The following is an 18,506-nucleotide window of genomic DNA, read 5'->3' on the forward strand; positions in this document are numbered from 1 at the left end:
TAATACAAATCAAGGAGAAATTTGCATACACAGCGATATAACTTGGTTTGCTCAATTATCCAGAAATCGTAGAGGAACCTCAGAATCAGATGTGTATTTTGAAAAATTCCAAAATTCCAAAACACACAAAAATATTTTGCTCAGTAAAAAATACTTCATGATAATCTGAGACCAGTCTTTTTTCTTAACTAACAACTTTCCATGTTTCTGCAACCAATGACTTCATCATTCCAGTCATTGTCAAATCAATTTCCATCTTCCCAATAATAATCCACTGTCCCAGTCATTGGTCAAAGAGTTCAATCTTCCCGTTTACTGTTCCATAAGCTACCTTCACCCTATTACTGTTCCATGTGTTGATGTGAATCCAGTTACTTGAGTTTCTGTTAATTTCACCATATTAGTTACTATAACAGTTATTATTCAATATATCATCAACCTTGTTATAGTCCCATTGATTCCTTCTATTCCAATATTTTTCCGTAAGTTTCCACTGATCAAGTGATCAGTTCATGAGTTTCTGTCTGGTTCATTTGTGTTATATGCTTTAACGGAAACCTCGTTTTTTCCCATACATTACCGGCATCCTATATACTGTCCCACCAAGTGCCACTACACCCGTTAATTTCCGCTATCCGGTATTCAGTCCAACCCTATTCCGCAACCTCAAATTATGTTTAACAAGTTGCCACTATCGACGTTATTAAGGCAAAGCTATAAGTTTCACACGTCATCAAATCCAACTTGAAATTATAACGTTTTAGTTAATGTCGGCACTCATCGGTTGCCTGAAGATGTTAGAATGTTTCTATTGGCTGGAATAAGATGTACGAATGGGAACATGTTAAGGACAGGAGAAAATACGAAATAAGGGAAATATTACAGTATATGTATTCAAGATCAACGACAATATCTGGTCGATAGAAAATGTTGCCTTTACTGGTTTTCTTGGCTATATAATGTCGCCTCAATTGCATATTGATAAAAATGAGAAGGGACAAAGATGAATTGGTCTCTGAACGCTGGTATGCATTTACACCATTACATAAATCCATATGAAAACCAATGGTATTCAAATATTTTGTCCGAAACATGTATTCAATTTTATAACACCAAATGACATGAACAAAAGTAACAGCTACGACAATAGCAATGATACCCTGAATTGTTTATACGAATTAGTGTGAGAATGATCTGGAATATTTAAGAGGCATCTAATAACAATCGAAAACAATGCCTGTGTAGAAAACACAGCCTTTTAAAAGTCCAATAACTCTGAACGACAAATCGAAAATCTAAATCTTAAACATTCGAAACGATTCTAGATTCACCAAATACTAATAACAGTATCAAGTGGGTAGTACCTTGATTAAAACATACCAGATCATCTAGTTCATGAGTTCTTAAAGTGGCGTTGAACACCAACAATCAATCAATCAAACCATATCAGTTCGATACTACGGTATGAATAGGAACCTTGCACAAACAATCAATCAATCAAATCATATCAGTTCGATACTACGGTATGAATAGAAACATTGCACAAACAATCAATCAATCAAATCATATCAGTACGATAATTTGCTATGAATAGGCAGCTTGTTTTGTTCTATATTTACATGTTGGATGTTTAAGTGCTAGTTCACATGGTAACAGTGTTTAGGAATTTATGGCAAACAAGTCTAACTATATGCATCGGCTAGGCCAGGAATCAAACTTCAAGGCATGCAAACATAAATCAACTGTCTGGAAATTTAACGCAGAAGAAGTGGGATTAAAAACTAAAGAATGTTAATTCTGCAATCTCTTTTCACTACACTTAAACATTGACAACATAACAGTGGTAAATATAAGTTTGGTAAAATTGTGTACCAGTTGAACGGTTTGCTTTGATGGAATACATTGTAATAGGGCCAGATTAGTAAAAGACCGTTTTATATGTTGCAAGAAACACTAATATGGTCAATGTACAATATTTTTAAGCCATCATATCGATGTTTCACACACACACACACACAATCGGTTGTATAAGTGCTTTGTGAAATGAAATTGTAATAACTGAAATTTACACAAGAAATGAGAAGGAAACAGGAACTTATTTCATTGGGTTTTATAATTATGTCATCAATATCAGTGGGTGGTATTTATTATCTTTTTATCAATCTAAGACTATCCTTTAAACATTAAATGATATTACAAGAAGCATGATCTATGTGATACTTTGGAAGATTATGTAGTGTATGTACAAAAGAAATATAAGAAAATGATTGCAGTTTAATTAAAAGGTAGGTAAAAGTAAACATGTTATGCGGGTTTTATAACAAATGAATTTACCGTTAGAGCTTAAAGGGAAAAGCTAAGTCTTTATTGAACGGGGAAATTGTAAAATTGGACCTAAACATATTTATTTATAGTGGGAAACAAGTTATTGCAACTTAGTTTCAATATAATGTAGATGTCTCTTAAATGAAAAAAAATCCTGCCATTGGGCAAAGGACAAATTCAATCATGTTTTTGAGAAAGACACGACTTAGGAAACATTATAAAGTTAATGTAAAGGAAGACACGACATAGGAAACATAATAAAGCTAATATGGAAGAAGCAATGATATACCAGTATTAGAACTGGAAAATAGAAAAAAACAACAATGAACAAAAACTGCACAGAACCTAGAAAATCGGCTGCTTCAAAATAAAAAAAAAAAGCCAGTGTAATTGTATATTGATTCAACCACTGCATGGAACCCATATCATTATTAATCTACACATGACTGCATCGAATGATTAATGATTATATCAGTGAAAAGTTACGTTATATGGGTGCAAAACTGTTAATGAATTATGTAAATATAAAGAATGATGCTACCATATTTACAATACTGTGCCTATTTAAAATGTCAACATTGTCAAAAAAACTTTTTAGTGGTTACACCCCAGTTTTATTGTTATAAATCATAGTTTCAATTTCTGAAACTAGTGTAAATTGAATAGAGCTATTGTTACGCATAGTAATGTTTTTTTACAATAGGGTGAGACGAGCGGTGTATAACTGTTACTGAATCGAAATTGCATGTCATTAAGTGACCTCTGCGATTTCTACGAATAAATGAATTCTTGTTGCATAACTGTGAACATAGATGGCGAGTACGCAGAAACTCTTAATTAAGCACGTTACATTGCTACTCACTATAAAGGAGGCTTAGCTTTAACGGTTACCAAGCAAACTGATATACAACTAATTTTACCTATTATGTCTGTGTTTTTTGTTCACGCATCGTTGTCAACAAAATGGAATTTGATGCTATTTGACTGTCATACAAGTGAGAGGTTTAGCTAGCTATAAACCCAGGTTAAATCCCCCATTTTCTACATAAGAAAATGCCTGTACCAAGTCAGGAATATAACAGTTGTTATCCATTCGTTTGATGTGTTTGGGGTTTTGATTTTGCCATCTGATTAAGGACTTTCCGTTTTGAATTTTCCTCGGAGTTCAGTATTTTTGTGATTTTACTTTTTATAGTATACAAATAAGGACACAACATAAGCTCTATTGAGATTTTAACCGACATAAATTCAACCATTGACTAATAAAATAATAAAATGAAATATATATAAAAAGTACATGACCTCCGCAGATTATGTCACATGTAGTTTCCGGTAAGAAAAGTAGGACGGATTCAAACAAAAAAGTTTTTAATGCAGATAAAACTGTGCACATTATACGAGAGTCTAGACGGGGTTCTTCATTTCTTCCTGCTTTGATAATTTAGACCATTCTTCTCTATTCTTTGTAAATTTTGCCTGTTATTTTCTATTCTTTTACATTTAAGTACAAGAATATGCTCTATTCATCATTTTTTACCTTTTTTTCTCAAGTCTTTATTTTTCTCTACTTGATTTTTGCACATTTTGACCATTATTCTCTATTCTGTAAACCCCATCCACACCCTTTTATATATGCTCTATTCTGTAAACCCCATTCACACCCTTTTATATATGCTCTATTCTGTAAACCCCATCCACACCCTTTTATATATGCTCTATTCTGTAAACCCCATCCACACCCTTTTATATATTCTCTATTCTGTAAACCCCATCCACACCCTTTTATATATGCTCTATTCTGTAAACCCCATCCACACCCTTTTATATATGCTCTATTCTGTAAACCCCATCCACACCCTTTTATATATGCTCTATTCTGTAAACCCCATCCACACCCTTTTATATATGCTCTATTCTGTAAACCCCATCCACACCCTTTTATATATTCTCTATTCTGTAAACCCCATCCACACCCTTTTATATATTCTCTATTCTGTAAACCCCATCCACACCCTTTTATATATGCTCTATTGTTTAAACTCCATCCACACCCTTTTATATATGCTCTATTCTGTAAACCCCTTCTACACCCTTTTATATATGCTCTATTCTGTAAACCCCATCCACACCCTTTTATATATGCTCTATTCTGTAAACCCCATCCACACCCTTTTATATATGCTCTATTCTGTAAACCCCATCCACACCCTTTTATATATTTTCTATTCTGTAAACCCCATCTACACCCTTTTATATATGCACTATTCTGTAAACCCCATCCACACCCTTTTATATATGCTCTATTCTGTAAACCCCATCCACACCCTTTTATATATGCTCTATTCTGTAAACCCCATCCACACCCTTTTATATATGCACTATTCTGTAAACCCCATCCACACCCTTTTATATATGCTCTATTCTGTAAACCCCATCAACACCCTTTTATATATGCTCCATCTGTAAACCCCATCCACACCCTTTTATATATGCTCTATTCTGTAAACCCCATCCACACCCTTTTATATATGCTCTATTCTGTAAACCCCATCCACACCCTTTTATATATGCTCTATTCTGTAAACCCCATCCACACCCTTTTATATATGCCTTATTCTGTAAACCCCATCCACACCCTTTTATATATGCTCTATTCTGTAAACCCCATCCACACCCTTTTATATATGCTCTATTGTGTAAACTCCATCCACACCCTTTTATATATGCTCTATTCTGTAAACCCCTTCCACACCCTTTTATATATGCTCTATACTGTAAACCCCATCCACACCCTTTTATATATGCTCTATTCTGTAAACCCCATCCACACCCTTTTATATATGCTCTATTCTGTAAACCCCATCCACACCCTTTTATATATGCTCTATTCTGTAAACCCCATCCACACCCTTTTATATATGCTCTATTCTGTAAACCCCATCCACACCCTTTTATATATGCTCTATTCTGTAAACCCCATCCACACCCTTTTATATATGCACTATTCCGTAAACCCCATCCACACCCTTTTATATATGTACTATTCTGTAAACCCCATCCACATCCTTTTATATATGCTCTATTCTGTAAACCCCATCCACACCCTTTTATATATTCTCTATTCTGTAAACCCCATCCACACCCTTTTATATATGCTCTATTCTGTAAACCCCATCCACACCCTTTTATATATGCTCTATTCTGTAAACCTCATCAACACCTTTTTATATATGCTCTACTCTGTAAACCCCATCCACATCCTTTTATATATGCTCTATTCTGTAAACCCCATCCACACCCTTTTATATATATTTTCTATTCTGTAAACACCATCCCCACCCTTTTATATATGCTCTACTCTGTAAACCCCATCCACACCCTTTTATATATGCTCTATTCTGTAAATCTCATCCACACCCTTTTATATATGCTCTATTCTGTAAACCCCATCCACACACTTTTATATATGCTCTATTCTGTAAACCCCATCCACACCCTTTTATATATTCTCTATTCTGTAAACACCATCCACACACATTTTTATATATTTTCTATTCTGTAAACCCGTAGGTACTTTGATGCAGTCACGGACCCACAATGTCGCGGTGTGCTCTAGTAGTGTTTCGAGTCATGTTCATACGGATGTTTTTTTTTAATATTACCGTACTTGTAGTCACGTGAAACCTGTTTTTTTTTCACATGTTTACTTCCGGTTTAATAGTAAAGGTCAACATCTTCTGCTTCCTTCAGTTTCTCTTTTATAAATTCAAATCAACACACAAGGTTTAGTACTATTTGATTCTGGCGTTTAGACCCTTTGGTAACCCCACAGTTAAATATCTATAGCACGTACGATATGACAAGTGGGCGTTACAGACGAATGTTCACCGAATCTGATGCAGGCAATTGATAAGCTGAGCGCGCCAAAAAAATGATCTTGTCCACGCTGTTATGAAATGAATCTATAAGAAAATACGAAATTAAACCAATTCCTATTGAAATATTTTATAAATTAACACTGTTTTGTGATTTGTTTAATTTAAAAAGAATGTCAGTGATACTCAATTTCTGATAGTATTCAGTGTGGAAGGGAGGAAGGAAAGAGTGTATAAACTTTGTCATTATTTTTCAGTCCAATATTTAAACATTAATTGAACTTCATCTATCGACAGAGATTAAGAATTAAAAAAAGTGAGAAAACAAATTAAAAACGAAAGGAGAACGTTGTGGAGGAAACAAAACAAAAAAAGATAATTCAGTAAGACAAACAGTTCTCCGTAAGAAGTTAGAGTAAGCAGCTCCAGTGTCATTATTGATGTCATTACAGTATAAAGGAGTAGGTTCGGTGAGTGCCGATTTTGGCCTCAAATTTCAGGTTCATCTGACATATGGTTTTGGACAATTTTTTAGACACTTAAGTGGATTGGGTTAGTTTATGTTAAAGATTTGAGCTGATTTAGTCAATAAAGACGCTCAAATTCAAGCTTAAGTATTAAAAATCTATCAAATATGGCATACTATGTCACTTTTCAGATGGTTTTGTCAAAAATGAAAGTGGCCGCATCCGTTTTTATCCTCAAACTTCATATATCAGTGTATGTAAAGTGCGGATCTTAAAATATCATTTTCACTGTATATGCCATGCATTTCTGATGTAGAATGGTAAATAAACAGACGAAAAAAATATGATTTTTGAAGAAAATGAAGAAAAATAGTTCAAATGTATATGTTTAGTAATAATTAATACAAGTTAAACAAAGTAAGAGATGGGAACGGGTTTTTATCGCGCCGAGAACCATCTATACGTGAAATATATACCGAAATAGGTGAATATTTAGGACGTTTTACGAACAAATCGTGCAGGTGATTAAAACAGGCAGGAAAGATGTAGTTGCAGAAGAATATTAATTTCAACACAATTATTAATGTTGTATAAAGTAGAATAGCTTCTGTTATTCAGTTTGTCCATATTATATTGAATTCCACTATGATGCTATCTTTATGCGAGTCATGTTTACTGTTGAATAATGATACTTTACCTTCATTTTCACTGTAGAGCGATTCATTAGTACTGTATATGCGGTGCATTTTCACTGTATGAATTTTATTCATATTTATGCATTAAATTCCTAATTCAGCCGACTTGTTCAAACAATAATTAAAGTAAGAAAAGGATTTGATAGTGCTGACTTTGAGATGGAAAGTTTGATTGAACACTCCAATAAATTCAATAAAATCAATATTTATTTAAAATATAACACATCGTAGTCATAATATAGCAACATGTGGATCATTTAAGAGTTGAAAGTGTTTTAAATTAATGAAATATATTTTAAAATGCCTGCCCATTTGATAAAATTCATGTTTCTGCAGTAGTCATTATACGCATGTGCAAACAAATTTTATCATTGGATTTCGAGTATGGGTCTGTTTACAAAGCAGATTGAGAAGAATCATGTAATAGACATCAGCAACTTTATTTAACGTGTAGTTATATTTATCCAATGCAATGACACTTCATCACTCAATATGTACATCTATCATGTCTATCGACATAAAATGGAATAAAAAGGGATAAAAAACAACAATACTTTTCAAATATTTTTTTATAAATCACTTCTTGACCAATTTCAATGAGGTTTTGAAGGAAGATTTTTGATTTTGGGTCTGGTTTTAAATTGGCCCACAAGGTCCAAAATAAAACTTGAGGTTATTTGGTAGGCTAAATCCGTATACATGATTGTGTATATTATTTTTTTTATAAATTTTTGGCACATTTAACAAGTTTGTGGGGTCCATACTGTCAAGAAATAAATTCTTTTGGATTTCAACAACAATTGAATATTTGGGGTACTTTGGCATGCTGAATCTCATCGTGTTTTTAAATTTGGGATTTTGGTATTTTGGATTTTAAGTTATCAAAATGGTCCACATTGAGGTACAAAGGGTCCGACATTCAACATTTTTTTTCATCAAAAAAGAGTCTAGCTTGAATGTTGTGTACATACTTACCCCAAACTGTTCAGGGTTCGACCTCTGCGGTAATATCAAGGGTGCTCTACAACACGTACATCATGTACGGTACCAATGCAACTTTATCAGTTTACATTTTTGACAGAAAAAGTATGCCCTACACAACTTGACTTGCATTTCACGTTTTGCTGACTTTGGATAATTTATATGTCACATGTCGTTTCATTTTTTACAGTAAAGAACATGCAAGCAACAATCGAGCTAAAAAAACTATCTTTCCTTTAGAATATGGATATTGAAGCATTAGGGGAGGCAAGTGAAGATGAATCACAGAAAAAAGAACTAAAGTTAAGAAAGAGGGGTCTTCATACCAATACACTTATTGCCCTTTCAATACAAAATGGGTAGCTAGTTTGCACAGGCATAAGAAGATCCACACTAATGAGTTACACAAATGTGACCAGTGTGAATTAAAATGTTAAGACTTCTCAATGAACATAAAAACTGATAGCATGGAGAAGGCCTAATTATATAAGTTGTATTAAAGGTCCTATATGTTATTTATTATCATCAAATACAACTTACATTTAAATATTAAGAATGAACACAAGTGCGGCCACTCCATTTAAGGCGAAACCGTCTAAAAATGAACTTAAATGCTAAAATTGTGAAGATTTCAGTAATTTAGCATGTCTTAATGATGCTAGTAATCGATGCATGTGCATTGTATGGTCAAAAACAGTCCATATTTATGTAACAGAAGTATTATACTTTTCAATAAATAGCTAAAGGTTTACATTTAAACAATTTTGTAAAACTGCTGTATTTTGGGTCCAAAGGGTGTCTTACTGGACCTACTCCTTTCTTGAATATTTTCTCATTTCAAATACATTGTAGTTCTAATTAAAATATATTACTTTATGATAAAATCACATTAAATAACACAACATGATCTTCATATTAAAACACTGGTCGGGATTTAAAGTCATATAATCCTTCAAATCTATCATAAAAATGAATATTGTGTAGTATACTTGAATGGCTAAGTTTTACTATAAAAAATGTGTGCATGGACTATCTTTTAAAAAAATCCTTTATTTGATCAAAATACTCAAATATGCACTGCTATTGAGTAATGTATTCCAGCACAAATTTCCTCTTATATGCCAACAATCAATCAATCGTGTATGAATAACAGACAATTATAAGTAAAGTAGACATTTTGTTTTTATTTTTTAGAGAAAAATTAAGAAAAATTTCAAGAAAAAGACTATCTAGATAATAATGCAGTACCATCTTAAAAAATTACACGGGTGAAATATTATCCAGACAAGAAAACAACATTTACAGGGATTTACAGACTATTTAGACAATATCACAATACCATCCAGAAACAATTACAGGGATTAAAAGACTATCTAGACATTATTACAGTATCATCCAGAAACAATTGAACAAAAACTATTTAGACAATAATACAGTACCATCCAGACACAATAGAATATCAAGACAATAATACAGTACCATCCAGACACAATAGAATATCAAGACAATAATACAGTACCATCCAGACACAATAGAATATCAAGACAATAATACAGTACCATCCAGACACAATAGAATATCAAGACAATAATACAGTACCATCCAGACACAATAGAATATCAAGACAATAATACAGTACCATCAAGACACAATAGAATATCAAGACAATAATACAGTACCATCCAGACACAATAGAATATCAAGACAATAATACAGTACCATCAAGACACAATAGAATATCAAGACAATAATACAGTACAATCAAGAAACCATAACAAGGATAAAAGACTATCTCGACAATAATACAGAATCATCCAGAAAACAACAAGGATGAACGACTGTCTAGACAATGAAACAGAAACCAGAAACAAAATACAAGGTAAAAGATAGAATATCGGAAAGCACCAGTGACCATTTAACATCTCTACAAAGTTTAAGACAATGTGTCACAGTAAAAGTGAATCCTTGCATTTTTATAAATATTTATGCCTGAAGATCGGATCAGAGGAAATTATAAGAGCTAGACGACTACTGTATTTATGTAGAGACTTGAGAACAAATAAATTAGGTCCTCAAATAACCAGTGGAAGTAAGGCAGAAGGACTACATCTTAAAGGTAGTGATCTTGATTTGATGTTCCTTAAACCTAACTTTGTAGTTTATGAATCAGAAAAAGATTATGTCCAGAATGATAGGAGGATTGTATTAATCATGGATACTGAAGACACACCGCCGTGTTTTACACATCTACGGCTAAGTGCCAATTGTAAATGTCCATGTCTTTGTTTAACTCAACTTCTACAACAACACAGAGGAGAGAAACTTTTTTCAAGTGAGCTTTGCAAATCACACGCACTAAATATAATGACCGGTTTTATGGATCCAAGTCTAAATACAATTCATGGTCCTTGCTTATCAGACTGTGATGGTCAATTAGATGTTGCATACTGTATAAAATGTGATCAGTGGGTATCCCAATCTCAACCTTGGATCTATAGACCGCGTTCAATATGGCCTTCACCTGAACTTATTTCTAAAATAACTTCATGCGGAGTTCTGTTTGTTCCAATTGGATACAAAGGGTCTATAAATGAGAATCTTCAGTGGCGCATATCATTTTCTGTAGCAGAAAAAATACTGATACATTCCTTCAGTCATACCCAATTACTATGCTATGCTTTGCTGAAGATTTTATTGAAAGAAATAATAGAAAGAAACCATAATTTAAAAGGTTTATTGTGTTCATACTTTTTAAAGACCCTTATGTTTTGGATTTCGGAGGAAATTGAAACATCATTCTGGAGACCAGACAATATCATACCATGTTTTATGGCTTGCCTTCAAAGATTGATATACTGTATAGATTATTCAACATTGTTACATTATTTCATTCCTGAAAATAATTTGCTCTATTTAAGATTTAACAGAAAAAACAGGAACACATTAATCAACATCCTCAAAAATTGTTATCAAACAGGAATTCAGATGTTTTCATCATCGGAGACTTTGCATGATTACATAAGATTTCCGTGTGAAATAATAAGATCCGTTTGTGAAAATACTACATTAGTTAAAACAATATTAGAATACGAGTTTCACCGATTTGAGCCACCAATTATAAATATCGTAGCCATGCACACTTTGCTGCGTCATTGTAAAACAGAATTATCTAGATGTTTATTAGCATGGTCAATTGCAATTGCATATCAAAGAATACCTCTAACACTACCACATATAAATAACTCAAACAATAAACAACAATACAGATTCTACAAACATGCCCTCAGCCAGTTGTTGGTTGGTTTACATTCAGATGTAATATCAGGTTGGCTGAAATTGGCCTCTTTCTTCTATGTTCACAAAAAATATTTAACATCAATAGATATAATAAATCACACGTTGTCTAAATGTACAGATAAATCATCAGTTCCGAATATTACATTGAAGCGGACACAGAACCTGAAGCTTATATTACAGGTGACGTCCTTAACGATTCCATTTGTCACATTTGAAAAACAATCATCAGTCATCCCGATTGAACTGGAGTTTGATGTCAGGAATATGGCTATTTTCTTTAAATCCATACCATGTGCATATTTCCTTCGTTTTCTGTGTTGTTACCATCTCCAGGACTTGAGATCATGTTGTTTTTCTAGAACTCAGCTATTTACGACAATTCTTGGGGACTATTTTTCAAATAAAGAAACACACAATGACACTACCGTACTTATTTCAGTTGGAATAGCTTGTCAGATGTTAGGTGAGACTAATAAAGCTAAAAAGTATTTTCGATTTGCTGCAGAGAGAGATGAGTATAACATAACAAGTGCTGCGTTCAGATTGCGTCAACTCTGATGAGGCCTACCTTATGACGAAAACACAATTATTGATAACAATAGTTACCATATATAGATTTAAGATTTTTTTTATTAAATCACCATGCAATATCTAATCTTGTTATCATTAAATAATCATGTACATTGTTGTGCACTTTTATTGTCAATAAATCATTTAACTTCACAACATTTTTGCTTTGTCTATAAGTATAGACATATTTTAGCTACTGAATTAGTAAGTTCATGTGTTTTTATGTGAATTAATAGCATAGCATATACATAGTAGACATGTTAAAGAGGCATTAGATACGAGATGTAAACAAAATAAAATTTTATTGTTTTTGTTCAATAATTAATGAAAGTGAAGTAGTGAAATAATGATTCGGTTTTAGCAGCCAGTTTGGTTTAATATTGTCAAAAATTACACATCGCTGATGAATTTTTCACTTGCAAAAGAATAATTCGACCTCACTTGATACGTATTCATGTGACCCAATTCAATCTAGAGATGGGTTACGCATCAATTTGGCATTGTTTAGTTATTGAAAGGAAAAGAATGTCAACATTGAAAGTGAAACAAGGGTAAGCCATTTGATTGTTTGATTCGATTTACAAAAACTCATTCTTATACAGGTAAAATCTCTGATTAACGTATGCCTTTGACCTTTATTATTAGATTAAACAGCTTAGAAAAATTCAATCGCACGAGCTCGCAATCTATCTATTTTATATTAATATTTATATCGTGTTGTAAATACGTCGTCAGTTTTCGGAGGTCACCTCGATAGTTAATCAGACGGCATCTAGACTAAGGTACACATATTATCCAGCCCGTGCACTGTAAATTGTTTATTCTAGACTCTTTATGATTTGGATATATGTTTTAGTTTATTATAAAACAAGTATTAGAATATGAGTCAAATCGGTGAACACGGATTTGACAGCCAATGCCCTTATAATAATCAAATAATCAACAGTTGTTAATTTCTGAAATCATTTTATAGTCAGCTAATACCCAGGGCGGATTCAGGCGGGAGTGGCGGACGGGCGTCCCGCTAAAATTTGCAAAGCAGAGTAGGTAGTATTTTTTTCCCCCATATTTCATTCAGTAAATCACGTAAGATGTTCACATTAACATTTATGTCTGCTTTTAGCACTTCTGCTGGTATGTCATATACCCGAGAGCCTTGTTGTTTTTAAGTTTTTTAATGGCTGCTTTGATCTCAGCATCTGTTATGGGTCCCATTTCTATTTCTATTGGTGGTGAAGCTTCCTCTGACCTTTCAACTGAAATTTCTTGTTCAGGTCTATTTAACACCTCTTCAAAATGCTCTTTCCACCTTTCCAGTTGTTTCTCAAATTTGCATATTATCTGACCATCTCTATCTTTGATGTAAGTACTGTTGGTAGAAATTAATCTGCCACTACGATGTTTTGTGATGTTGTATAGCTTTCTCATATCTCCAACTCTAGATGCTTTTTCAGCCTCTTCTACGATCTTATGTATGTCTGACTTTGTATTCTTTTTCACCTCTTTTTCCTTACTATTATATAGCTCTTTCATTCCTTCTTCTTGTTCCCCTGTTGCTTGGTTGGTTTTTTATTTTAATGCTTTTCTTGCCATAATTAGAGATCAGGTTTTTTCAGATATCCATTCCTTTCTTTCTTTATTTTTATAACCTAAGATGTCTTCACTTGTTTTTAAATAAATTTCACTCATATGTTGCCATTTAAAGTTTATGTCAATCTCATTTTCTTCAAGTTGTAAGACCTCAAATCTGTTCTTCAGTTCTTGTTTTGTTGTATTTCAGGTTGTTGAAGTTTTCTAAAGTTTAGAATCATATTCAAAACAGTGTGGCTATGGCCATTGATTGACGACCTAAATTATCCCATTGACTGGGACAGATTATGTGAACGTTTGTCTGTAACGACCACTGCTCACTACTTACTTATTATAGAATTTAAACTGTGGGGTCACCAAAGGTTCTTAACGCCTTTAATAATAAAAATAAATCGAAAAACTAATCAGGAATAACCTTTATGTTTTGGTTTATATTATTGATATAAATCAAAACATCGTTTTATTCCTGATTAATTTTTCGAATTACTTTATTTAGGTGTTGAGAACCTTTGGTGACCCCACAGTTTAAGTGTCTTTAACAAGTACATAGTGAACAGTGGTCGTTACAGACAAACGTTCACATAATCTGCCCCAGTTAATGGGATAATTTAGGTCGTCAATCAATGGCCACAGCCACACTGTTTTGATTTAAGTCTGATCTTTTTAATGACTAGGTGGTGATCGCTATATACATTTGCACCTCTTTTAACTTTCACATCTAATAATGATGACCTGCATTTCTTATTAATCAGTTTGTGATCGATCTGATTTTTCACTTTCCCATTTGGAAACACCAATGTGGCTTTGTGTATGATTTGTGTTTAAAGATTGTTCCCCCAATTATCAGATTGTTCAAAATACACATCTCTACTAATCTTTCACCATTGTTGTTAATTTCGCCAAGCCCATGTTTTCCCATCACTTCTTCTGAACCTGTGTTATATGAACCTACTTTTGCATGCATTGAAATCTCCAATGATGGTAAGTACATCATGTTTTGGTGTGCCCATTATCCTCTGTTTAATTAATCATGAAAATTCTCTTTTTCATTATCTATGTAGTCATTCGTTGGGGCATATCATTGGATAACAGTCATGTGCCCATAATTGGTCTTCATGCGTATTTTCATTATTCTTTATTAACTGCTATCCATTTTACTACAGACTTGCTTGCTCTCTTACTCAATAGATTGGCTACTCCTTCCTGGTATCTACCATCTGTACGTCCTGAATAGTATATGTCTGTACCTGAATTGTGTTTAAATTTTCCTGAATCAGTCCATCTTAATTCACTTACACCCAATATATCAAGCTTGAATCTCCTCATTTCCTTAATTGTTTGAGCAGTACTGCTTGTTTCGTTCATAGTTCTCACATTCCAACAACCAAAGTTTGTTTATGAGACAGAACAGAGTTTATCGGAGTTTTGTCGCTCGTCATAGGGTGAATTCATGCAGAGGTTTCCATCTTCTACACTGAACCAATGGATTTTCCCTTGTTTCTGTTTGTTTCTGTAGCATATGTAGCATATTAATCTATTGTAATAAAAATTCATAATATCTAATAAAATTTGTAGATTTAGCTAACAAAGTCCTTATTTTTGTATAAAGTAAATAGTTATCAAAGGTACCAGGATTATAATTTAGTACGCCAGACGAGCGTTTCGTCTACATAAGACTCATCAGTGACGCTCATATCAAAATATTTATAAAGCCAAACAATTACAAAGTTGAACAGCATTGAGGATCCAAAATTCCAAAAAGTTGTGCCAAATACGGCTAAGGAAATCTATGCCTGGAATAAGAAAATCCTTAGTTTTTCGAAAAATTTAAACTTTTGTTTACAGGAAATTTATAAAAAAAAAATGACCACATTATTGATATTCATGTCAACACCGAAGTGTTGACTACTGGGCTGGTGATACCCTCGGGGACGAAACGTCCACTAACATTCGTTTATAGTGGAAAATTGTTTTAACGTTAAATAAGCTTCAATTAAAAATTGCTTGCTAGTCCCTCTCTGTGATTAATATAGATAACTCTGGTTAATTCCCCAATCAATCTATCAATGAAGGGGAGATAAATAATTCGACAACAAATGGAAGTTTTAAACGACCTTGACTGGCTATACAGCCCTTGCACGGTCGGTGATGAAAATAATTCAACATTTATTTATAGTCTTTTTCAAAAATGATGAACGGTTCTTTATATTGGTATGTAATCATTTTAAACGTTTCAAATTTATGAAATTATATTCGTACATCAATGTTTTTGATACATCAATAACAAAAACTGAAATATATTGAATTGATACATTTTTTAATTATTCAAAATTATATCAGAAACCTATACTTAATTATAAAATAATGAACCTGTTAAAGGGAGACAATACTCGCATAACTTTTTTTTCGAATCGGCACATAATACAAAGGAATGTCACTCTTGCATACAAATGGCACATCAATATAATTAATTAACTGTGCATTCGTGCTCCACCTTCAATGAAGATTCTAAATTATAAATATAACCAAAAGTTGTTAATCTATAGGATAGTGAAGACTAATGAAAGCTAAGGATAGTGAAAAAATTATTTGAAATTTTTTAAAACTCCCTCATAAAAATGCTCGAGCCACTTGACTTTCATAGCTCATAATTAACGTTTTTACACAATATTTCAATAAAGTAGTTAACGATTATTTGCTTCTTAAAGTGTAAGACGCAATAAAAATCGTATGCTTGCATCATCTTACCCAAATACAGATTTAATTACGTCCTGAACATTTCGACATTTGGTAGTTTATTTTTATCAAAACCGGTTTGTAAACAAATCACAAGTACATGTTAAGATCCGACTAAATACCTATATCCCGATATCGTCAGGTAAATATGCTTGCATATGTTTCTTTGCGTGACTGAGTAGCTAGCCCGGCTCACAACCCCCCTTACCAGGAGGACCAGGGATTTATTCATTAAGGTCTCCTTCCTCTAGATGAGCTGATAGCCAAAGGTTATGACTCCCATCTTGCCATTGGTTTTGTATCGAGTTGTCATTCTCTTAGATGAACTGCTTTAACAGAGCTATGATCTTTTTTGTTTAGAGAAGAACTTTGTACTATTTGTCTGATATTTGACTCAACATCTAATGGATTCCTGCTTAATACATCTACATTGACATAAGAACGACCTGATCTATTTTCATTTGGATTTATGCTGCGTGATGCGTACGCTATGACAACAGTTCCTTGTTCTTGTTCTTGCGATAGAACAGCACCTAAACCTTATATACACGCATCGGTTTCTAAACGAAACGTTTTTTGAAATCAGGAAAGCCTAAAATAGGCGCACTTACTAATTTCTGTTGTAACCCTTCAAACGACTCTAAACATTTTGCATCTCATTTTCCTTGAAATTCCTTAGCACTTAGTAGCTTAAATTGTTTTGATATTCCCTTTTTCCATTTGATTTTGTAATGAGTGAATGGAACGGAGCAGCTATCTTACTAAACTTTGGAACAAACTTCCTATAGTAACTGCATAGTAATAGGAATGATCGGAGTTCTTTTCAGCGGTAGGTACTTTCCAATCTTGAATTGATTTTGTTTTGTCTGGGTTTGTTTTGATGCCGTTTTGTGAAATAAAGTGTCCTAAGTATCTTATCTTGAAGAAATGACATTTAGACAATTTTCATTTCAAACCATGCTGTCTTAGTCGTTGAAACACAAACTCAAGGCGTTCTAACTGTTCTTCTACTGTCTTTGAAAAGATAAGAATATCCTCCAAATAAATTAGTAATATTTCAAAATGTTTGTCATGCTTCCGTATTTTTCGAAATGTAGCCGCACTATTAGAAAATCCCATTGGCATCCTCGGGTACTCATAAAGACCTCCCGTTCCGACACGAAATGCAGTCTTATAGATATTCCTCTCATCGGTCGCCACCTGATAATAAACTTGGGATAAATCTAGCGTTGTATAAAAATTTATTCCGTGCAAAGTGTCTAATGCCTCTTCAATCCTTAGAAGTGGATAAGCGTCGCGTATTGTCTTTTTATTCAATAATCGATAATCAACACACAGTCTTATAGACTTGTCATGCCTACGGACTATTACTACGGGCGTAAAATATCGTTTCACCTAGGTCTCTAGTATGTGTTCTACTACTAATTTTCAGTGCTTTTAACGAGTTCAATAACTACTATCAAACAACTTATCATTATTTTTGGTAATAAAACATATTAAAAAGTGGAATTAGCTATTTTTAGAGTTTAAAAAATTCTTTGAATGTTTCCGCGAAATATATAAATTACGTGCTTTTGATGGTCCTTTTGGTTGACAGTTTTTACTTTTCCACTCTTTAAACTACACTTCCACACAATATTATCAAATAAAAGTTTTGCAATTTAATCAAATGGCCGTTTGGTAAATCTAATCGTCAATTAATTTGCTGCAACTTTTAAAAAGTCTTTTTTTTTCTAAAATGAGAAAGGTAAATATGCTAGATATAATGGATACTTAATGGAGGTGTGGTGAGATTTTTAAAGCCTTACATTTTCTCTTTGACAAACAATTATGTACGTTTTGGCTATAAAGTTCATCAATAGGTATTCATATGAGCACCAATTGTGCTCCTTTAATAGCAGACTTAAGAGATAACTGCATGGCATTTTAAGCTCCGATGGCATCAAATCGCCAATTCATGCCATCGGAGC

At 33.2% G+C, this 18,506-nt stretch overlaps 1 long non-coding RNA gene across 1 annotated transcript; it reads left to right on the top strand.

The window, feature by feature from the left end:
• The first annotated feature begins 1,596 nt into the window (after positions 1-1,596).
• Positions 1,597-12,366, top strand: LOC143049644 (uncharacterized). Its single transcript, XR_012970277.1, has 2 exons — positions 1,597-2,285; positions 9,538-12,366. It is a non-coding gene; the product is annotated as an uncharacterized LOC143049644 (long non-coding RNA).
• The last annotated feature ends 6,140 nt before the right edge of the window (positions 12,367-18,506 follow it).

Source organism: Mytilus galloprovincialis, chromosome 1 (assembly GCF_965363235.1).
Source record: "Mytilus galloprovincialis chromosome 1, xbMytGall1.hap1.1, whole genome shotgun sequence".
Lineage (NCBI taxonomy): Eukaryota > Metazoa > Mollusca > Bivalvia > Mytilida > Mytilidae > Mytilus > Mytilus galloprovincialis.